The 25,176-nt window shown below is 35.1% G+C and overlaps 1 protein-coding gene across 5 annotated transcripts in view; it reads right to left on the bottom strand.

Moving 5' to 3' along the window:
* The window catches only part of LOC111513297 (uncharacterized), a 472,097-nt gene that overhangs the window by 92,121 nt on the left and 354,800 nt on the right, over positions 1–25,176 (bottom strand). The gene's annotated exons all lie outside the window — the stretch shown is intronic.

Below are 25,176 nucleotides of genomic sequence, written 5' to 3'. Positions count from 1 at the left end.
TAATATTATACGTTCTGTACATTCCAAAATAATTGATTTACTCTATAATATGTATTTTTCGTGGAAAAATGGCCATGTGACCAACTTAATGGTGAAAACCGCATATCGATATTTATCATCGTTTCTAAGTTACATCATGTTTTTCAAAAATGTGCATTATCGAAGAGTTGCTGTTACTATTTGCCTGATGAAAAGGTTTTCTTTCTATGAAAACATTCCCAAAGCAATTTTGTACGTAGAATTCAATGACGTGAAAAACTTTTCTCAAATGAGATATCAATACATATTGATGGAAAACATTTTTTTTACACCCTGTACATTCCTGAATATTTTAAAAGAGCTCAAAATTACTTTCCAAAAATGTACCACACTTGATGTTTTGCTAGAATCACCTTTGAAATACAGAGCATTTACGTTTTTTCATGTAGACTTTGAAACAAATACTTTGATCAATTAGGCTTTGAACGATGAAGCGATAAAACAGCAAGAAATTGTTCAGTAGTAGTTATCAAATGTTGAGAAAGCTCTTCAAAGCAGTGATAACAGTTTGTACTGTATTTACTACTAATACATTAAATAATGGTAAAGAACAAAAAATTAAATATATTTCTTAAGAGAAGATGTTCGAAATGTTTACCAGCTTCTCCTACACACAGGCGACACCATTTCCGAACTTTTTTTGCCGAAATGATTGATTCAATAGGAGTGAGAGAATCAAAACTACCAATTCGTATCTAGAATTGGTCGGTAATTTGAAAATATGATTGTTCAATCTTCCCCAGAGGTAAAAGTCCATATGCGTTAGGTCCGGTGACCTGGCCGGTCAACAGTTGGGTCCTTGGTTGGCTATCCAATTATTACCAAAAATTTGCAGCCAAAAAGTTGGTGACAATTGCAGCACCACTCACATAAGCTTCGAAAGATATTTTTGTCAGGAAAAAAGTTACAGCAACTTTTCGAAAATGTACATTTCAAGCGGTTTTCACCATTAAGTTTGTCATACAATTTGACCCCCACACACGGCCATCAGTTTTCATCTATATATTTTAAAAACAGGAGTTTCCCTTTAAAAGTGTCCAATTTGGCCCACGCTGTACGTTTAAGCGAGAGCCGAGCAATTCGTCAATTTCATATAGTTTGTTCTTTCACAGAATTCATCGTTGGAATAATCGTTTCTCTGAAAGCTATCTGTTGATTAAAGTCTCGAGAGAACACAAACTATTGGTATTTTGAATGAGATAATTATTTGTTCGTTTAACTCGGCAATTTACTTTCTGTTAACGAAGTCTGGTTGAAAACAAGACGTCGCGTCGCGTAATTTTGAAACAAACCATTTCAATTCATTATTAGATAAAAACGAAATTTTTGAGAAGTATAATGAAGGTCCATTTTTTTGCAGAAATCAACAATAATGACTTATTATAATTTACTGATAACTCAATATACTATGCTGTTCAATCGTGAGAAAATCTTTTTTAACCTGGTTCAGAATATATTTTCACTAAAAACACAATTTTGAGGGATCACTTCTGAGATTTCTGAACGAATAGATGTACAAATGTGACCAATGCCATGAGTTAGTCATTCAGTATTCATGAAATGGAAATTGTACACCCAAATACGAGTATTGTCTTTTTCACAGTTTACTTGGTGATTGTGTTTTCGGTTTTCCGGGAAAATAATGAATTTATGCTTGCTATTGAATACAGAACAGAATACAGAATTTGTTTTATTTAACAGGTAGACACGTAACACAAAATGAACACAGGAAATTCCACTATGGAAAAATTCTTGTCATTTTTATGAGATTTTTACTCTACAAAAGAAAGTCATGAAAATTATGACGGGGGCAAAATATAGAGATCATTGTCGTCCACTCTTCCATACAGAGAAAATAATGCATATCCAAGCATATTTTATATATTTCACTCTTTCACATATTCATGAACAGAAAATTGATCACGATACACAAACTAGGACATGGCTATCCCATGAATAGGTCGTGCGATTTTAATAAATTGATGGATGTAGCCGTTACTACATGGTAGGAAATCATAATGAAGAAAAAAAATTGAAACTTTCTATGTTTTTTACAACTTTCATTTGTAACTAACGTTACTACGGTTTCGTCCTATAAGGACATTTTTAAACTTATACATTAAACTAACAATGGTTTATTACATTAGCCGTTATATACCACCCCTATAGGTAATAATAGAGGTACTTGGCTTGATTGAGTACCTGAATTTACAATTCCCAATGTGGATGTGCCGATTTGAAAACCGGTGAGTAAACTAAATCGATTTGATCATTTAATAGGTTGCACCCGCAATATTTATGCTTGTGAATTTCCAAGGATCATAAGAGAGGTAAAATATCAGTGAAAATAGTGACGTGATATAATAAAACGCCACTGACAGCTCACGTTCATTGTTTATTTGTTATAACAAAATGCAACTGACAGATCACGTAATATTGTCTATGTATATAGGCTGTTTTGACTGTTGGGCTGTTGACCGGTAATGTGTAATATAGATATAAATCAAAAGGGAAAATTTGTGGACAGAGCACTCAAAAAAGGGGCAAACCGCGGACACGTGTTTCTGGCTATTGGCCTCATCATCTGCCCATATATATATATATATATATATATAATTGATAGTGTAACGACCGTATGTAAGTATAGAATAGTAGTTTTTCGGGGATTCGGTCTGATTAGAATAAATATTATATTAGGGCAGCTAAAAAGAGTAAATATTTATTCTAATCACACCGAATCCCCGAAAAACTACTATTCTATATATATATATATATATATATATATATATATATATATATATATATATATATATATATATATATATATATATATATATATATATATATATATAAATATAAATATATATATATATATATATATATATATATATATATATATATATAAATGAGTTGCTATTCATTTAAAACCCTAAATCTGTTCATTCATTGACTTTTAGGCGGAACAATGTTTGCCGGGTCCGCTAGTACCAAATAAATAGTAATTTTCTCAACTAATGAGCTGTGAGCACTCAATATTTCACAATGAGGAAATTTTTTATACTGATTATTAACTTTAACTTTCGATTTGTAATGACTCTGTACATTCCGCATGCTGATATATTGAAAGAGCCATATTGGAGAATAATTAATGGAGTTATGACGAATTTTTTGAAATTGACCCAAATACAGCAGTAGTAGTCACATCACATTACTTGGTGATAGTTTGTTGAGTCATATTGGATTCATTATGGATGATAAGTAGAAACTGGAATCTCTGGCATAAAATGATTATATAAAAACACTTCTCTCTCATCGGAACAAAATAGTATATTACGCACCTAGGGAGAAAAGTGCGGCATTCTCGCCCGCGAAAGGCGTGGTGCGTATACGATTTTTTCTCACTGCAGGATGAAAAGTTCAATCCTTTAGTTGATTTAGCATTTTTCAACGACATTATAAAAATTCAACTGTCATCACGTATTTCAAGTTGTCATAGAAGACAGTTTCGCTAAGAAAGTTACCATCATCAGATGACTAAGACATATGTGCATTCTTTCATCGACCCAACTGTATCTCAGTTTATGAGTATCAACTCCTTTTCACCAGTCATAAATACGTAGATTCACGGAGATGTTATTTCCCGACGGACTTGAATCATTTCTAATACCCCCAACCCGGAGCTTTGTGTCATTTTGTATGTGAATTTAATTATGAACGTGAATTCATTCGGGAGTACTCTCCCGCAGAATCCAATTGCTAAGAGTGGGACAGACGAGTCGTTTACGAATTTGTCACTGAAACATGATTACATTTCAACAGCTGACGCAACGAGCACCACACATTCAGACACATCAATTATTTGCACTGATAGCGTTGCAACAGTAATAAGCAAAATATACATAATGGTATACGAACAGACAATGTGCAGTTTCAGTACATAAGAAAAGTCTTCCTTTCGAATTCTCATATAAAGAAATATTTCGGACTAGTTACAACTGAAATGATATCAGTTATGGCGATTGAGAAGCGTTAACGGTAATTAGAAAACACTTTAAAAAAAACTATTTTTAAATTCTGTAAATGAGATACTGAATAATGTTGTTGCAGTTTCCATTCTGGATGATTTGAAAACAATTACAAAGAAAGAAATTGTGCCAGATGGAACAATTAATAATAATAATACTCTACGGTATTGACGAGATACCGGTGTTGCCCTACGCTCCGAGGGATATTGAATCCGTTGTGGGGAACTAGAAGTGCCGAATTTATTGGAACTATTCGTTCCCCACCCTCAGGCAGTCCCCACCTTGGCTGTCTCCGCTGTTGGCTCACTTCGCTTGCTCAGGGCACATGATTTTCGCACCCAATGATCACTTACCCCACAGTGTGGGGAGTGGTCATTGGTTGATTATGCTGGCGCGCCCTCCCGAATGTATCGGGGCTTTGGGGGATAGGGCCTGACCAGCGCACACTACGGTGAAAAAAAATTATAATAATAATATGGCCTGGATCGATTACTGCAAGGCATTTGATACTGTAAGGCATTTGCTCAGATACCTTGCGGTACCCGACAAAATAGTGAGATGCATTGAACAACTGATACCACTTTAGCGAACTCGCTTTACCATAACATCTGGTCAAGCAAGAGTCCAAACAGGGTGGGTCATTTTCAGAAGGGGTGTTTTTCAGGGTGATTTCCTCAGTCCTCATCTCTTCTGCATCTCACTGTTGCTTTTATCCGTTGCGCTCAGAAATACTCGAGGGTATATTTGTGGCACCCCCGGAAACCGGAGGCACAAGGTCACCCATTTGTTTATATGGATGATCTTAAACTTTATGCCTCTGGAGAGAAGGATCTCCATCAGTCCTTGAGGGTGGTGAAAAAGTACACGCATGCTATCGGTATGAAATTCGGGACAGACAAATGTGCAATGGTCCATCTCAAAAGAAGACGATGCAGGGACTACGGAGAGGATGTGCAGCTCGTAGATGTGGATACGCAACTCACAAGAGGTAACAGCAGTAAAAAACTCCCTCCGCGGCAAGTATCACCACAAACTTTGACAGATCTGGTCATTGGAACTGTCGGGGAAGAACAAAGTGACTGCAACAAATATGCTTGCCGTTCCAATCTTACTCTACTTGTTTGGAGTAGTGAAGTGGACTCGGAAGAAGCTGTATCAACTCAACGTAAAGACCCGAAAAATTATGCATCTCTATAGGAGTTTGCATCCCAAATCGTCCGTTCCACGGTTGTACTTTCCCCGACAACAGGGAGGCCGTGGACTTTTGAGTTTGGAGTGTCTACATGACAGAATGGTTCTGGAAACAACCTGTAAAGTCGTCAAGAGTTCGGATCCTTTCCTCTGCATGGTCCGTGATCATGAGAGAGCAGGAATTGGAGCAATTCTGTTAAGGGCACCTACCCGAGCAGCTGATGAACTCGATATAGTTTTCGACACTGAAAAGGGTGACCACAACTCTGTCACCGAGTTGAAACCTGTTCAGCAAAAAGCTCAGATGAAAGCCGCAGAGATTACCTTACTTCTGCGGAAACCCAAGGATAAGCCAATGCATGGCTTCTTCAATAACATTGGAGACCTTGGCTTGTCAAAGCGCCTGAAGTTCGCTTTTCTCAGGTCGAGTGGGCTGATATCGGAAACTGAGGGGTTCATCATGTCTTGCCAAGATGGTGTCTTCAACAGCTTAGTCTACCGCAGTCGCGTGATGGGTATAGAGGTTCCTGACACAAGGTGCAGGGCCTGAAGCAAGGCGCCCGAGACCCTAATGCACTTGCTATCAGCATGTCCAGCATATGCGGTCTTGGCCTATATCCATTAACATAACGCGGCCCTGAGAGTGCTATATCACCATCTACGGCACTCTTACGGTATTGACGAGACACCGGTGTTGCCCTACGCTCCGGGGGATATTGAATCCGTTGTGGGGAACGAGAAGTGCCGAATTCATTGGAACTATTCGTTCTCCACCTTCAGGCTCATACAAGCTACTAAGCCTGATGTAGTCCTTCTCGACCACCAGAGCAAAACGATATTTGTCGTGGAGTTTTCAGCTCCTGGCGAGACGAATATCGTCAGAAAAGAGGAGGAAAAACGGATAAAATATCAAGATTTTCACTTCGAACTCCGCACTCTATCCAGATCACTCTGTCAAGATGGTTGTTCTGATTATTGGAGTCCTTGGTGGAATGATGCCCTCTCCACTCTCGAATCTTAAAATCATACCGGCTTGCCGCACTAAGACAAAAAATTGCCAGAAAGATGCAGAAGGCTGTCATTCTTGGCTCACTGCGCTTCCTCAGGACACATGGTTCTCGGACCCAATGATCACTCACCCCATGATGTGTGGAGTGGTCGTTGGTTGATAATGCTGGCGCGCCCTCCCGAATGTATCGGGGATTCAGGGGATAGGGTCTGACCAGCGCACACTACGGTAAAGAAAATAGTAATAATAAAAAAGAACTCCAGACCAACTGGACTAATTATTGACGGGAATAGAATAAAGGGTATTAAAATATGATATTTCATCAATAAAAATAATAATAATAAAAGAGGCAAAACTTTAGTGAATAGTGTACTCCTACTACCAATTCCTATTTACTTTATCATATACCAATACCACTTATTTTATTATACTTAATAATCAGGCGGAACGCTAGTATATTCATGAAAAATCATATTTTATTATTGAGGGACAAACTTTTTTTCCACTATTTATTTGTTTAAAGAATAATCAAATGAATTATACATGAAGAAGTTTAAGAAAAAGGGGTATCGCAAAAAGTAATCAAATGTTCTATAATTATGAGATGAAATTTGTTCTGAATTTTGTATCTTCTTGAAAGATAAACGTTGCAGCAGTAAAATCGTGAAATAAATTCCCGAACAATCCTATCAATTACATTACTAGCCTTCATTCTTTATTGCAGAAAGGGCAAAAAGTTACTTCTTTGCGAATCAACAATCAAGCCCTAAACAAAACAAATTTGGCCCCCGCGTTCAAACTTCCAAAGCCGTGAACGCCGCTTTGGAGAAAATACGACCTTCTCACACCCAGTTCGTTCCTCTTGTGTTTGCGGAAACAATCTTTCCTTTCATCAGTTTTCCGTTGATATTTACTAAAGTTTCCACGGCGGCTCGAAATTTAATTAAATTGTGGCTTCTCCACACCAGTACAGTCGTTTAATCCTCGTTTGGTTTCGTAATTGAGAAAGGTGTGAATTGAATTTGTCACTTTACAAAGATCATACATAGACATAGGAAATTATTTTCAGTCTTTTGTCGCGATTATTAGTTTAGGGACAGGACACTCGTAACAGTTTTGACTTTGTTAAGAGTAGCCTTACCGTTTTTCACTCTATAACGCTAGTTGCACACACACCGATTTTGGACGGCCAGTATAAAATCGGCCGATATTTTATTGGTAGCGGGTGCTTGCACACTCACCGGATTTTTATCGGTAAAACAATCAGTTGCTTCGTTGTTGTAATTAGCACGCACTACCAAAACGAAGTTAATGCGTAGTAACTACAATTTCACCGAGCATTTGAGACTGGAATGGTCGGTAAAAAACCGATGAGTATGCAAGAGTGTATTTAGTCATGTACGCCACAACTTCCCGGCACTGCCGGCGAAACAGTGGCAGTGGACGGCTGCTCACCGGTATTTTACCGGCGACGATCACCGGTCGGCGTGTGTGCCAGGTCCCATTCCCACATGTGGTTCACTATTGGAATTTGGACAACCGGTACAAAATCGGCCGATATTTTATTGGTAGCGGGTGCTTGCATACTCACCGGATTCTTATCGGTCAAAAAATCAGTTGCTTTGTTGTCGTAATTAGCACGCACTACCAAGACGAAGTTAATGCGTAGTAACTACAATTTCACCGAGCTTTCGAGACTGGAATGGACGGTAAAAAACCGGTGAGTATGCAAGAGTGTATTTAGTCATGTACGCCACTACTTCCCAGTACTGCCGGCGATACAGTGGCAGTGGACGGCTGCTCACCGGTATTTTACCGGCGACGATCACCGGTCGGCGTGTGTGCAAGGTCCCGTTCCCACATGTGGTTCACTATTAGAATTTGGACGACCTGTACAAAATCGGCCGTCCAAAATCGGTGTGTGTGCAACTAGCGTAAGCAGACTCATTCATTATACACACAGTGAGCACCATATTAGCCATTTTCAAGAGAAACCTTGAAAAACGTCGAATTATGTATTCGAAAATACACTCTGTAACATAAAAAAAATCCCCCCTACTTCACTCCCTTCAACGTGACAGCCACCCCCCGCTCCAATTTTTTTAAATTGCAAAAGGGGGGCCAAGTGATACCTCATTTTGAAGGGTATTCAATTTTCTTTCTAGCCATAGATTTATTTTTTAATTTCGTGCATGCGTCAAAAAAACAATTAGATAAATTGTGTTATCTAAACCATTTATTGAAGCTGTAGCAATCAATGTGCAACTATCGGAAGTCTTCAGATCACATGTTCAAACTGACAGCTATTTGTTTCTTGACAATAATAAAGGCGTTGCTGAAAGTTATCAACAACATCTTGAATGGTTTCGGGAGTTATACGTTCTATTTCTTCTCTAATTCTGATTTGCAAACTTTCAATATAGCTTGGTCTATTGACGTATACTTTGGATTTTAGGTAGCCCCACAAAAAGTAGTCAGGCGGTGTCATGTCGGCCACTCTATGGCACCTAGTCTACCAATCCATCTGTTGGGAAAAACGATATTCAAATATGCACGAACGTCAGCTGCAAAATGTGGTGGAGCACCATCTTGCTGATACCAGATACTCCTCTATCTATTTGATTCGGATAATCATTATCTGGAAAAAGTCTTTTCAACGGTGGAACTGAAAAATTAGTCAAACACTCCAAGTAACGTTCACCGGTTAATGTTTCATTTAAAAAAATATGGTCCGATTATACGATTATTTATAATCCCTGCCTAAACATTTACTTTTCTGGGATATTGAGTGTGGGCCTCCACTCGTCGGAAAACAATATATTTTTCTTAAACGAAGGATCCCGCAGACACCTGGCTTCCATCATTTCGCAAAACTCATTTCTGCGATCTGAATCATCTTCGTTGAGTTCATGTACCAATTGTACTTTATAAGGATAATACCTTTCACTTTTAAAATACGCAATATCGAACTTTGACTTATGTCGTAATCGGCGGCAAAGTGTCGGGTAGGTTTGTGTCAGCATTTTCAAAACTAACTAATTACATTTAAATCTGAGTAATTTATATCTAAGTGATATTTAATAAATCAAAAGTTATAAAAAATTATTACAATGTGTTAAAACAACGATAAAAATAAAATAAATACAACAATAAAAATTAATTGGCGCTCCGGGGCGACTTCATTGATTCCAGTGGCGCATTTGCTTTTTCAGCTGCAGGAAAACCCGGAAAAACCTGCAGCACCACATCATCTGAAGATCTTGATCTAACAATGTCCCCTCTCTCATAAAACAAAATGTAGGGTGTCTCCAGAGGCTCCAATAAATTCAATGCATCGCCAGAACACTTCGTGACACGACTATCGTCAAACTTAAACCAGTCCGTTTCTTCTTTGACCAAGGCGTAATAATGACCACATTCAACGCCAGAACCACAGTGAACAATGACTGCATGAATATTATAACAGTGGTCTGCTAGGTTGAAATGTTCATCTATTTCGAACCTTCCAAAGAGTTTCTTGCTTCCGTTAGAGGTTGAGTCTTGTTTGAAAATCATCAGTGATATTATTAGATTGTTGCCTATCCTATCATAAATAATTTGGTACCTACATTTTGTATACCTGTAATATCCATGAACATAACAAAACAAAGCTTTCGATATTATGTAGGTTTTGGGAACTGGATTATAGATTCAGGAGAGGACTATTATTTAGATCAAGTTGTTCGTTTAGGACAATAGAATTGTAATTTTTTCTTTGTATTGTTTATTTCTATAAATTCCAACAGTTTCATCATTTTCCCTTCTTGGCATGTGTGAAGGATCTTTAAATTATCTTCATCTATTATATGTTTCGAATTTTGAAGATGTTCGTACATTAATGATTTTTAATCCGATATGACAAGTTAATGGTACCTTGTATCAAAATTTCTACCAGTTTGGCCTGTACATATGACGGGTCATTCACCACAATCTAGCCGAGATCTGGTATATGGTACACATATATAAGGCGGGGCATTCACCACAATCTAGCCGAGATCTGGTATATATGGTACACATATATATGGCGGGGCATTCACCACCATCTAGCCGAGATCTGGTATATATGGTACACATATATATGGCGGGGCATTCACCAGAATCTAGCCGAGATCTTGTATATATGTGTACCATATATACCAGATCTCGGTTAGATTGTGGTGAATGCCCCGCCAGGCCAAACTGGTAGAAATTTTGATACAAGGTACCATTAACATGTCATATCGGATTAAAAATCATTAATGTTAGAACATCTTCAAAATTCGAAACATAAAATAGATAAAGATAATTTAAAGATCCTTCACACATGCGAAAAAGGGAAAATGAGGAAACTGTTGGAATTTATGGAAATAAACAATACAAAGAAAAAATTCCAATTCTATTGTCCTAAACGAACAACTTGATCTAAATAATAGTCCTCTCCTGAATCTATAATCCAGTTCCCAAAACCTACATTATATCAAAAGCTTTGTTTTGTTATGTTCATGGATATTACAGGTATACAAAATGTAGGTACCAAATTATTTATGATAGGATAGACAACTTAGGTATGAATTACTCAGATTTAAATGTAATCAGTTAGTTTTGAAAATGGTGTAATAGCCGAATCTAGTCAACAATAAAGAAATATCGTGGAAAATAGACAAAAGTGTGTTTTTGCAGTGTATCCTCAGTCAAACTTTACTGTTTAACAACTGTTTCATCTGGTGAACTGTGTTTATGTGGAATAAACTTCCTGAGAACGTTCTTCCAAATGGATTTAATCTCGCGATTCAAATCCAATGTGAATCGCTACTTTGGCACAAGCACCTCTCTCAGAGCGCCTTAATGATTTTCCTGTAGTGTTTGTGTTTTGTCCTTAAAAAAAAGAACGAATCAACAAATTATTCACATTACTATGGATTAGCTAATAAATTCTTTTCATAGACCTTCATTCATCATATGAATGACTGGAAAATGTGAAAGACAAACTTACAAGATGAACAATATAAATATTGTAGCTATATTGAAAACAGCAGTAAATCCACTGACATTTATTCTGAATATATCAAGTATGATCACAAACTCAGTAAGTATCAACATTGAAATATAAATAGAACAATAATATGAATTCATACCCATACTTCCCAATGAAAATAATTTTTTATTCATTTATTTATTTCGAAACAAACAGGCAGAGCCTAGTTATATGCTTCTTATTATCTACAAGTACAGTTTTGAAACAACAAAAAGACTAAAATACTAAAAAAAAAACAAGTGAGCGGATATAAACGCAGTAGTGAACTATAGGGGTACTTTCACACTCGTCAGCGGATCAGGAATTGATAACCTCTCTTAGGTTCGATTTGAGTTTTGAATAAGATACCTCGAAGATACCAAACCTAATATTTGCGTATTTATTATACATTGAGCAAATTCTGTCAATGAGGATTTATATTGATTGACATGAAAAATAGTATCAGGGGACCCCACAATGAAAATGGGGATTTACTCGATGTCTATATTCGGTTGCAAAGCTTAGATGATGAGAAGAAACAAATGTTATATAATATATACCTTTTCATCGGTGGGAAAAGCGGCTATAGATTTTTGAATATGTAAAAAATACTATTGCATGGACATACTCGAGCGCGTCATGTATTGATAGCATTGATGTCCTACGCATTTTAATACGTAGGACAGTATGTTATTCTGATCATTTGCATGATGTGGGCGGTTGTACGTAAGGGTTAAAAGTGAAAAGAAACAAAATTTAATCGAGCGCGTCAGATTTTCTAAGGGGGTGTTAAGTGCAACAAAAAAAAGCTCTCATTCAATAATCTGACGATTTCGATCTGATGCAAACTCGCGGCCATTATTATAATGTGCAAAAAAAATCACCATTTTGAAATACTCAAGCGCGTCAGATTAAGATATATATGGTTCATCTTTATGTTTTAGACGTGTTGTCTCATTATTATCTAGAGGGATTCGCTTAATTCATTGAACTTAATTAATTGAAAAGCTCAGGAAATAGCATGCAAATAAATAAGTGTATGTTTTTTAAAAAGAATATTTGTATTTATAAGAAAATAATTTTTAAAAAATGCTGAAAAAAATTTAATATTCCATAATCAATTGATTAATCAATGAAGAAAAGAGAAATTGAACTTTCTATGTTTTTTACCACTTTTATTTGTAACTAACGTTACTGCAGTTTCGTCTAATAAGGACATTTTCAAACTTATATATTGTATGAGTTTGATAATGTCCTTATAGGACGAAACTGCAGTAACGTTAGTTACAAATAAAAGTGGTAAAAAACAAAGAAAGTTTAATTTCTTTTTTTTTTCATTATGATTTCCTACCACGTCCATCCTACCACATCCATCAATTAATTGATCAATTAATCATCATCTTCAGCTTCATCATGAACGAGTCTCTGTGATCAGCTGTGATGGCGTCATGGCAACAGAATTTAGAGTGGGGACGGAGTGAGAGAATAATAGATAGAGAAAAAGTGAATAAAGAATAGAGAAATAGAGACTCGGAGGGAAAAATAGGTATCACACAGCTGCACGCATTGAACTTCATCGACGAATTTTTGTTATTTTGGTTTGCGGAAATCGTCAGATTATATATTTTTCGTTATCCTTGAATTATTTCCTTCAAAATAAAAAAAATTAGCCACGCTCGAGAATGTGGAATTGACGATTTTTTTTACAACTTTGCTGCCATCTCCTTTCTTAACGTCACTCTCAAATTGTCAGATTACTGGAATATACACTTTTTAGCAGATAATAAACTCACCCTCCCTCAATCTGACGCGCTCGAGAATTTCTGATAATCAGTTTTTTTTACTAATCTGATCCTTTATCCCTCACAAGCGGCCTTATATATGGGGCTCATATTTGGTGGAGTTACTTAACCGAGTACAAGGTACACCTCGCTTTAGTACACCTCGAACTTCACTGTTTAAGAAGTCTTTCATTTGGATAACGGCGTTAATGTGGAATAAACTTCCTGAGAACGTATTTCCAAATGGATTTGATTTCCAGCGATTCAAATCCAATGAGAATCGCTACTTTCGCATAAGCAATGCTCTGAGAGCGCCTTAAAGATTTTCCCGTAGTGCTTGTGTTTTGTTCTTAAAAAATTAATGAGACGTTATGCTCAATATACCACAGCAAATGACAGTACGTTTCATAATGGCTCCCCAGTTTCATCAAAGTATGACACACTGAATTCATCCGCTTATCAAAATTTTGAAAATAGTTGGTGAGCTAACTCGTTCAACTTGGTGTGCGTGTGAACGAATTGGCTTTTAGACGTAATATGAAACTCTCAGCAATGGAAGTTAAATAGTTATTATTAGAACCTTTGATTATTGTATTGTCTATCTAGTCAATGTTTGCGATAACGCAAATGTTTGCGATAACGCAAACATTGACTACCCAGTCAATGTTTGCGATAACGCAAACATTGACTGGGTAGACAGTGCAAAAAATCTTGGCGTAACCATAGATAGCTCTTTGTCTTTCCATGAATATGTGACAAACATTTTCAAAGTATCATTCTTCAAACTCAAATCGCTATATAAATTCAAGTATCAGTTATAAGAAGAAAGGAAACTCAGGTTAGTTAAAACTCTTATTCACCCCCATATCGAGTATTGTTGAATTTCACTAGTTCGGACTTCCATTGTCTATTATATAAAATGATTTGAAATCCCTGAAACAAGTAAAAAAGAATAATTAAAAAAAGAATAGTTGAAAATAACAATTATATTAAGCAACAATAAACCTGAAATGAAATGATAGTAAAATAACCTACAAGTAAAAATATAATAATTGAATGAATAAAAATCAAAGGAATGCAAAAAGAAAATAATAAAAATAAAAAAGTGTAGAGATTCCAAGTCACGTTAGTTCACGACGTTTCGATTGTTGGTATCTACAATCGTCTTCGGGTGATGACTGGACTGATTCCTCCGAGAGATGACTATTTTATAGGTCGTTGAAATACTTTCACTTTCTTTACTTTCCATTTTCCGCTTCACTGATTCCGTGAGAGATGACCGATTTGGCGGGAGTTGGTCATTTCTCGTTTGATGATGGGTTTCCATATGTTTCGTATATCTACGCTGGCCTGGCTGAATACGTTGTTGGACAACATGTATGCGGCTTCCTTAAATTTTCTCCTGAACCAATGTTCCTCTCTGTGCAAGATCTCAGCTTGGGACCACTCGATGTTATGTTGATGGGTCCAAACATGGTCTGCTATTCCTGATTTGCTGGTTTCTCCTCGCTGTGTGTGCTTCTTGTGCTCGGCAATGCGAATATTCAATGGCCTCTTAGTTTCACCAATATAGGATTTTCCGCACTCACAGGGTATCCGGTAAATGCAATTCTTGGAATCGCAATCCGCGTTTGGGGGCCTGGTTTTCGTGAGGCTGCTACGGATAGTGTTACCGGATCTAAAACAGGTTCTAATGTTGTACTTGGAACCAATTCTTCTTATCCTCTCCGATAATCCTCTGATGTAGGGAAGTGAAAGCACTGGTTGTGACGGCTTCTCTTCCTTGCGAGGCTCCTGCTGTCTTTTGGCCAAAGTCTTTTCTACCATCGCTTTGGAGTATCCATTCCGCTGAAGATCACTTTTGATGATGTCTAGTTCCTTCTCGAGACCTTCCTTTGTATTACAAAGCCCAAAAGCACGGTCTAATAGAGTCTTGATGATTCCTCTTTTTGTCGATTGATGGTGGTTGGATTCGTGGTTCAGATACTGTCCCGTATGAGTGGGTTTTCGGTATACAGATGTTTCCCACTTAGTGTCGGTCCTCTTCACCAAAACGTCTAAGAATGGCAATTCATTGTGGATTTCCTTCTCCATTGTGAAAGTGATGGAAGGTCTCACGCTGTTGATGTGTTTCAGAAAGGCGTCTAGTTCAGTATTCCCATGGTTCCATATTATGAAGGTGTCGTCAACATATCTCAACCAGACTCGAGGTTTCTTGTGGGCTTCTTCAATGGCCAGAGTTTCAAACCACTCCATATATATGTTGGCTATGACTTATTTCAACGACCTATAAAATAGTCATCTCTCGGAGGAATCAGTCCAGTCATCACCCGAAGACGATTGTAGATACCAACAATCGAAACGTCGTGAACTAACGTGACTTGGAATCTCTACACTTTTTATTTTTATTATTTTCTTTTTGCATTCCTTTGATTTTTATTTATTCAATTATTATATTTTTACTTGTAGGTTATTTTACTATCATTTCATTTCAGGTTTATTGTTGCTTAATATAATTGTTATTTTCAACTATTCTTTTTTTAATTATTCTTTTTTACTTGTTTCAGGGATTTCAAATCATTTTATATAATAGACAAAGGAAGTCCGAACTAGTGAAATTCATCACGAAACATTGTCAATCACCTTCAAACAAACGTCGAGTATTGTTGTTCGGTGTATTACAATTTTTTGCCGCAATATAATAAACAGAAGTTACAACGTATACCAAATGCTTACATGCACTATATAATTTTTGGGAGGGGTGGAAGATAGCCTTTGGCTAATCCTTTTCCTTTTGTGTATAAATTTATTTTCATGTATAATAAACGTTATTATTATTATTATTATTATAGTTTCCAAAAATTGGGCATTGTTTAAATACTTATTGTACATCAATATACCTGAACAAATTTTCAATTTCGTCATTTTAATACATCTTATTTTCATGAATATAATACCGGGATTATTTAGTTACATTCAAATTACTTGAATATGAAATATTCATGAAAGAAAGTATAAATATCGAGTGCAAAATATTGGATCGTTTAAAACCGATTCATTCCGCTTGAATAGATATGAAATATTCATCTCCTCATTTTTCTTCTCTCACGAACTGATTATGTTCTCGGAAGGTTTTAGTCGATTTCATTTATGAGCGTACCGAGGTGTTTTATTGATGAACTCAGAAAATGAAAAATACTGGGAAGCACTGGATTCTAACAGTTCACAACATTCAGAATTATCATCGAAATATTTGATTTTGAAGATTTCTTTTTAAATACTTCACATCAAATAATAGGAGTGTTGTATGGGATTCGCAACATATCGCCATAATAATAGACGGGGAAAATGTGAGCAAGCAACGTTTTCGAGAGAGAATTTCAGAACAGTTGGTTTTTTGATATGCTGTCTTTCTTGCTTTTTCGGTTGAATTATTTGCCTTCAGATATATCTACCAGACATACATTTTTTATTGCCAGGCATTTTTATTGTTGTTAATCATGTGTCATACGCGATTTTTTTTTAATAAAATATTCCAAGTGTTTTTGAATGTCTGTAATTTTTATATTATGTTCTTCAAACATAAAATAATGTAAAATAAATTTGACAGACGTTAATTCCATTGTTAAGTATTAAATAAAAATAAAAAAGTAATGAAAAGTATTGCGGTATAATGCTTATGGTTAGAGAGAGACAGTTTAAAGTGCAAAACAGATAGAAAACGACGGCAGCGCATCGGCAAATGGCAAATGGCGTCAGTCAAAAGTCACATGTTTGTTTTGTGTTTACGTTATTTGTGATGTTTATTTATTAATTTTGTTACAATGGCCAGCATTTTTTGGAAAAGGTAAAGTTAGACCTTTTAAAATGTTGGAAAAATCGAACGAATATCAACTAGCTTTTCAAAATATTATTACGAATGACGAAGAAATACTTGAAACTACCTTTGTAACCCTTGAGAAGTTTATTAATCGAATGTATGGAGTTAAAAATTCTTCAAATGTTAATGATGTTCGATTTCATCTATTTTCAAGTACATTCCAGTCTAGAAAATCCGATGAAAACTTTGAAAAATAAATTTGAAACATTGACTCATCCAGTTTGCCACCCTGTAAAGCAGAACTGCTCCAATATTTATTAAGGGTTTGTTATGTGACTAAGCTATGGAGAAATACGCACTGAAATCATCCGACATCTTTATCTCCAGTTCCGGTTGGACCCTTGACGATGATAAATATCTTATTATTCAAAGTAACTATTGAATAGAACATTAATCAATAGAACTTGAATTATTATATAACGAACAAAAACAATTACAGGAATTTTAATTTTTTTTGTTACAGATGATGGAATATTGGGAGACAATGACAATTTCCAAAACGATACATGTTGAATGTTTTTCATTCCAACATGTATTTACAAGAATAAGTGTAAGTAATGAATTTTTGCAATTATTTCCTGTCTCATTCTTAAAATTTTCTGTTATACACTAGCCGATACGCTACCGTCGCTTTCTATCTCTCTTGCACGTTAAACTGTCTCTCTCTAACCACAAGCATTATACCGCCATACTATTCATTACTTTCTTATTTATATTCAATACTTAACAATCGAATTAACGTCTGGCAAATCAATTTTAGATTATTTTAGGTTTGAAGAACATAATATAAAAATTACAGACATTCAATAATACTTTGAATTTTTTATTTGAAGAAAATAAAAAATCGCGCATGGCACATAATTAACAACAATAAATATGCCTGGCAATAAAAAATGATGTCTGGTGGATCTATCTAAAGGGAAAAATTCAAAATGTACCCTTTAAAAAGACATAGGATACTTTTCATTAACAAAAAAGAAATATTTTTATTAATTATTATTAAAAAAATATTGTAACTATTTGTGTGAGATGGTCTGTCACGAAACTCAATGCACAAACCATTTTTTGTTTGTGACATGGCTGATATCATGTAAATGATCGAAAAGACCAACAAAGCTATTATTATTCTCATTATTACATTGCTAACCTTTTTTATGAGCATTATAACTCCATTCAAAACGACAGACTAGTAGTGTTTTTCAAATGAATTAAGATGCACCTAAATATAATCTTTTTGAAAACAAGATGTGTTATGAAAATTGAAGAAGATAACTATTAACTATTTTAAAGCTATAAATTACAAACTGGCTCATTTTTTGTCAGTAGGTACTTTCTCAACTGTTCAGTGAGATTTCTGCACTGAAGAATATATACAATAAAAAATATTTAGTCCTATTTGATGTTCCAAATGTTCAAATCTATTGATTTCATTTCAAAATACTGATTTTCAAACCTAAATCTTAAATGTGAAAGATGTCATAGTCGTGCTTGAACTTATGCCTTACTTACTTATTTTTATTGAATTGAAAACATTGAAATTAGTTTTGCCGTTTAGAAGTCTGAACTTATACAAGCTGGGGATTATCAAGATCTTATCTTTTAACATGTTTTTGTAGAGAATTATTTTCACAATTTCTCATCAGAACTATCTTTATTCAGTCGAATATCGATGGGAACTTCATAGATCCTAAACAAATGAAACATTTAGTTTGTTTTGCTCAGAAGTTTCAAATTATGTTCCTGCATGTCCCTTATGAGCTCATTTTGGCCATTACTGCAGTTTGATGACGTAATTAACCGTCACAACTTTGATTACTATGCGTTAACGAAATGGAATTTTTGATGTGATTAACATCAGTTAAATGAACTTATTACTGACGAGCGTAATTACCTACGTTTATGGTTACGAAAGCTTTGAAAATCATCCAGGAAAATTTGAAATTTCATACTTTGTTGATTATAACTCGCTGCGCTTTTTTATGGTGGATATTCAAATGCAGTTGCTAGTGAAAATATTCAACAGAATCTAGAAAGTTCCTCCAATTAGGGAATAGGGAATTTTACTGAGTTCAAAAATGGAATCATCCTTTTAGACCTTAATAATTTGTTGATGCATATCAAAACGTGAAGAGTTGCTGACGCGTATCTGAATTTGACCTTTCTGTTTGAGAAAGTCGTAAACCACCATATCCTCAAATATTTGGGAGGCTCTAACAACTTGAGCGATCATCAATATGACTTTCGAAAACAAAGATCAACAGGCGACCTACTATCGTATGTCATCCATACTTGGAATAACGCAATCGAGAAACATGGAGAGTCAAGAGCGGTTGCGCTTGATATTTCTAAGGTCTATGACCGTTTTTGACACGAGGGTTTCCTGGTCAAACTTCGATGCTATAGCTTGTCGGATCATTTTTGTGTATGGCTCTTCAGTTTCCTGAAATAACGTTTCCTGCACGTGGCCGTCGATGGATATCTCTCGAATACTCGCACCATCAACGCTGGTGTTTCCAGATATCCATATCGTCTTCGACCCTCTTTTTATTGTATATCTGCTATCACTAATTATACTGGTTCCAAGCTGCAACTATCGAAATTCAATTACTAAATTATCCCATTCAGTCGATAAAACACAGCACTTGTTTTCTAAAAATGGCCTCATTCTTAACACCGACAAAACCAAGGTAATTCTATTCAGAACCCTTCAACAAAAAATTGAGTCACCAACAAATAATTAAATGAAAGTAGAAACATCAACAACATTTTTAGGTATCCACATCAATGAGCATCTTCACTGGCATACCCACATTATAAATTAAGGAAAAAAATTGCATAAAATCTGCTACGGTGTGAGGATTATTAGTACTTATCTTAACAGAAAATTAAAAAACATGCAGAAAATTTTGAGTCTTCCAAAAAATTTGGTATATTATTCTGTGAAACTTGTAGTGGCATCTCGAATATATTTGGAATTCAAAAAAGGTTGAAAAGAACTATGTTCAAATTGAAGTACCGCTAATCTTGTTGGGGCAAACTCAAAGATAATTATATAGTGACAATACATGTACTGTACATTTATAAATGTGTAATGTATTCAAACATAAAGATGAGTTCTTGGAAGCAGGATCAAATCATACTTACCCTTTGCGGAATGCCAAGATATATTTTCCTATTCATAGACTAACACTGACAGAAATCATCCGTAATATGCATCAATCATGTTTTTCAATAAATTGCCACAAAATTTTAAATCCTGTGAGAACCTTAAAAAATTTTAAACATATTTGAAAGATTTCCTCATAGACTTGGAACCATATTCAATTCAGAAATATCTGGATTAATTTTATTTAAATATGTTTTCATTCCAACTGCATACTAATGTTTTTTTTTAATTTTCGTACAATTTGTCTGACGTTGCTGCATTTTATATTTATATGTTGCAGAACAATGTAATATATCCTGTAATATATTATATCATTAGTATTATTATCAACAACTCATTGGAAAACACCACAAATCCAATATATTGCTTCGCTGACGACATCATCCTTGTGTCGATATTCCATTTGGATTTCAGGACAGCACATCTTCACCGGCAGCAGGTGGTTGCATATCTTAATGAGGATCTAGAAATAATTCCGAATTGGGGTGAAAGTAACCAGGTTTAATGCAATGCCACGAAAACCCAGGCAACGGTTTTCTCCAAAAAGATAAATGTCACCGAACCGGATTCAATAATGCCAGGACAGACAATTTTGCTTTCTGCTTCGATAAGTTTGTTGGGGGTTAAAATTGACATCTATATGTCTTGGCACAATCATGTCTCTGGAATTGCGAAGGCTGCTTATCAAAAGCTTGGAACACTGTTTCGAACCAGAAAACTGTACACACCTCAGCAACTTTTGGTGGTTTATGAAGCTCAGATCAAACCTTCTTTGGAGTATTGTTCTCATGTATGGAGCTCCGTCCGCAAGCATATCCTGAAGCTACTGAATTCCATCCAGAAAAGAGCCATCTGCCTGATTGAAGACGCGAACATTACGTGCAACCTTGATAGACTGGAACATCGAAAAAAAATTGGAGATTTGTCTCTCTTCTATAGATACTTTCACATGAGGTGTTTAAGTGACTTGGACATTTCATTTTATCAAGAGCGGTACATATCAGAAATACGCGATGGACTGTGGCTGCTTATCGTTTTGAGGTTCAACTCAGTATACCTCGAGCTGCACTGTTCAAAAACGTTTTCATTTGGAGAACTGCGTTTATGTGTGATAAAATTCCTGAGAGATCCAACGTGAATCGCTACTTTTGCACCGGCACCGCTCTTAGAGCTCCCTTAGAATTTTTCTGTAGTGCTTGTGTTTTGTCCTTGAAAGAAAAAATAAAAATGCATCAATGCTGGTTCTAGGGTTGATCCAAACATAAGATTCTCTCTCTCTCTAAGTTAATGGACGTTGCTTCCCACTCGGGCGCATTTGTCGAGGCTCCTCCTATCAAATTGACATCAATTTGACAGAAGCTTCGTCGGAGGGATGCAGCGGTCTTGCTCGAAGCAATGTTGCCACCCCTTTTTTGTCACACTTTTTATAATAAAAAACACAGTACTTTTTATTATCGCCTCCTGCTCAGGAGACCTTTTGATTTTTCAACATATATATTTATGGGTAGCCTTCTTTTTGGGAGACCTTCAGATTTTCGACTTCACATACTTTACGTGGTTATCCGAACCACCCCGGCCTGGATACCGGCGTGAATAAAGGGGCCCTTAAATTTAACTTTTTTAAAAACTTTCACACATTTCAGTATTTATTACAAAGGACTATTACAAAAATTTTAAGGGATTCTTGCTTAATCTTTCCAAAGTCAGAATTTATACTCCTAACACCCTTATGGTTTAAGTTGCATTTGAATTTCAACAAATCATTACCTACCAGTATTGAACCTTATATATATATATTCGTCTGAGGTGAATAGAATAGAATAGAATAGAATAGAATAGAATAGAATAGAATAGAATAGAATAGAATAGAATAGAATAGAATAGAATAGAATAGAATAGAATAGAATAGAATAGAATAGAATAGAATAGAATAGAATAGAATAGAATAGAATAGAATAGAATAGAATAGAATAGAATAGAATAGAATAGAATAGAATAGAATAGAATAGAATAGAATAGAATAGAATAGAATAGAATAGAATAGAATAGAATAGAATAGAATAGAATAGAATAGAATAGAATAGAATAGAATAGAATAGAATAGAATAGAATAGAATAGAATAGAATAGAATAGAATAGAATAGAATAGAATAGAATAGAATAGAATAGAATAGAATAGAATAGAATAGAATAGAATAGAATAGAATAGAATAGAATAGAATAGAATAGAATAGAATAGAATAGAATAGAATAGAATAGAATAGAATAGAATAGAATAGAATAGAATAGAATAGAATAGAATAGAATAGAATAGAATAGAATAGAATAGAATAGAATAGAATAGAATAGAATAGAATAGAACTTTATTGGCCAGGTTACATATCCATACAAAACATTTGTAGCAAGTCAGTATTCCACCTTTCAGAACAAGAATTGAAGTAGTGTACAATTTAAATAGAAAAATCAATGCTTCCACTGTAAATAGGAACATCACACAAACACATCAATATACATATACCTCTATAGGCCCATCCTACACGACAAATAGTAAAAATGCCTATAATACAAGTATATAAAAAAAAAGAAAGAGTATATACTATACAATTGTCTAAACTTGTTGAAAATCACACTGAACCTCAATATCGAATTGAGTTGTCGTTCCAAGGAGCTTTGAGAAATTCATTGATGGAATAAAAACAATATTTTAATAATAGCACTTTGCATTTTCTCTTGAAAAATTCTAGAGGAAGTTGTTTCAAAGTAGTTGGTAACTTGTATAACTGCAGTTTAGGTGAGTTATTCCTGGACACGTCAAGTCAATAAAAAGGTATTTTGAACAGATTCGCTGATCTTGTATTATGATTATGAGATTCAGATACATTCGAATAACAATGTCTGTTTTTGTGAATATCTATCACGGCATAATAGACAAACAGGCAAGGTAGAGGCAAGATGCCATATTTCTCGAAAATTGGCTTGCAGTGAGCATTGAGGTCCGCACCAACGATTATCCTCATTGTTTTTTTCTGTAGAACGAATATTTTCCCACACAGAAGAATCCCATAAGTGATCTGAAAATGTAATAATGAGTAATTAGTTCGCAGAGAGCAGAGTGTTAATGTTAACAACCTTTTTTAGTTGTCACATTAGTTAAATATAGCTCAATACTTTCTTTCTAAGTTGTTCTATGTACCTGGACCAGTTCAGTTTATCATCCAAAACAATTCCAAGCAATGTGACCTCATTAAATAACGAGATTTTGAGTTTTTTTTCTATTTAATTTTAAATTATTGGCATTATACCACACCTCCACTTGATTTTCTGCCTGTTCAATAATGATATCCAAGTTTTCCGTATTTTTATCCACGTTTATGAGGGTTGCATCATCAGCAAACATCACTATATTATTTGGAAATAAATGAAAGAACAGATTATTGATGTAGATGATAAACAAAAGTGGTCTAAGAAATGACCCTTGTGATACACCGTGTGTAACTGACTTGGAACTAGAGTATCTGTTGTTATCAAATACCCTCTGCTCCCTGTTCGTGAGATACGATTCAAAAAATTTAAGCGGTAGTCCTCTTATACCGTAATGGGATAATTTTTTCAACAAGAAAACATGGAATACACAGTCGAAGACCTTGCCTAGATCACACAGCTTGATGGCAGTTTGCTTGCCCTCCTCAAGATCTTCGACTATATTTTCCACAATTTTACATATCGCATCTATTGTGGAGCATTTGCTCCTAAATCCAAATTGATTTCTGTGCAATAGACCGTATTTTTCGAAATACTTTGTCAGCTTGATTTTAATTATTTTCTCTATTATTTTACATTGAACTGGAATTATTGAAATTGGTCTATAATTACCAGGGGTTGACCTTTGTCCTTTTTTGAAAATAGGAACAACTTTTGATAATTTGAGAATATCTGGAAAAACTCCATCCCTAAAACACGCATTGATAATGCCGGTCAGGAGTTCTATCAAAAAGTGCATAGTCTCCTTTATGATGTGAGAGTTTAGATCGCGAATGTCGTAAGTATGTGCATTTTTTAAAGATTTGATTGCATCAGCCACATCTCCGGGTGTGACAGGATCTAAGAAAAAAGAAGTATTTGTATTTGGGGTTGGGAACTCTTTCAGAAACTGCGTAACTTCGGTGTTGTTAACAGGGAGTGAATTAATCAGGTTATCTGCTACGGTGGCAAAGAAGTCGACAAAAGCATCAGTATTCATATGAACATTCCCTGATTTTTTGGATGAGGCATTCCTTTCATAATTTATAATCTTCTAACTATCCCTAGCCTTGTTTTCCGAGCTTACAATGAAATTGTCATATGCCCTTTTTTTGGTTTGTTTAATAGTGTTTCTATACTTTTCCGAAAAAACGATTTCTACTCACTAGCTCAGAAAGTTTGAAGAATTAATTCAATGTTGTTATCAATTTTGCTGTGATTCTACAAATAAATGATTATAGAGAAGGTGTCACGTGAATTCGATAGATGTTTATGCCATGATTCCTGTGGTATTAAAGTTCATCAAGGGCTTACGTATTTATAAATACCCGTGGGCACGCAAACTTTTATAACACATCAGTCTGTTATTTGATTCACAATATTCATTTGTGAAATTCACCAAAATCCGAAAATTGAATTTGATTTTGACAAAATTTTCATTTTATAATAATCTGTCCTAATATAGTCTCGTCAACTTGGAACACTCTGTAGAATGAAGCGGAAATCTCTGGAACTACCAGTCAGATTTGAAAAAAAATGTTTGTATGATAGCCACATTCATGAGGAAAACTATATTGATATTGATTCAAGTGACATTCTATTGTGAGATTTCAACTGAACAGTTTACATTACCGCAACACATGTTTCACTGTACGTCTTCCTCATGTTTGTTCATTCTGCGTGTTCAATACTGCCTAATTAGTGCATTCGATAATTGAACAACTTGAATTACATGATCTTCTACCTACTCAAAAGACCAATAATTTCACCTGAGTTTATGTATAAATTTATGAAAATTTTGAACAATAGGAAA

The sequence above is a fragment of the Leptinotarsa decemlineata genome, unplaced genomic scaffold, assembly GCF_025532065.1.
Source record: "Leptinotarsa decemlineata unplaced genomic scaffold, Ldec_3_MD MMD2_tig00000251_RagTag_RagTag, whole genome shotgun sequence".
NCBI classification, from domain to species: domain Eukaryota; kingdom Metazoa; phylum Arthropoda; class Insecta; order Coleoptera; family Chrysomelidae; genus Leptinotarsa; species Leptinotarsa decemlineata.
This window is presented reverse-complemented; position numbering and strand designations above follow the sequence as displayed.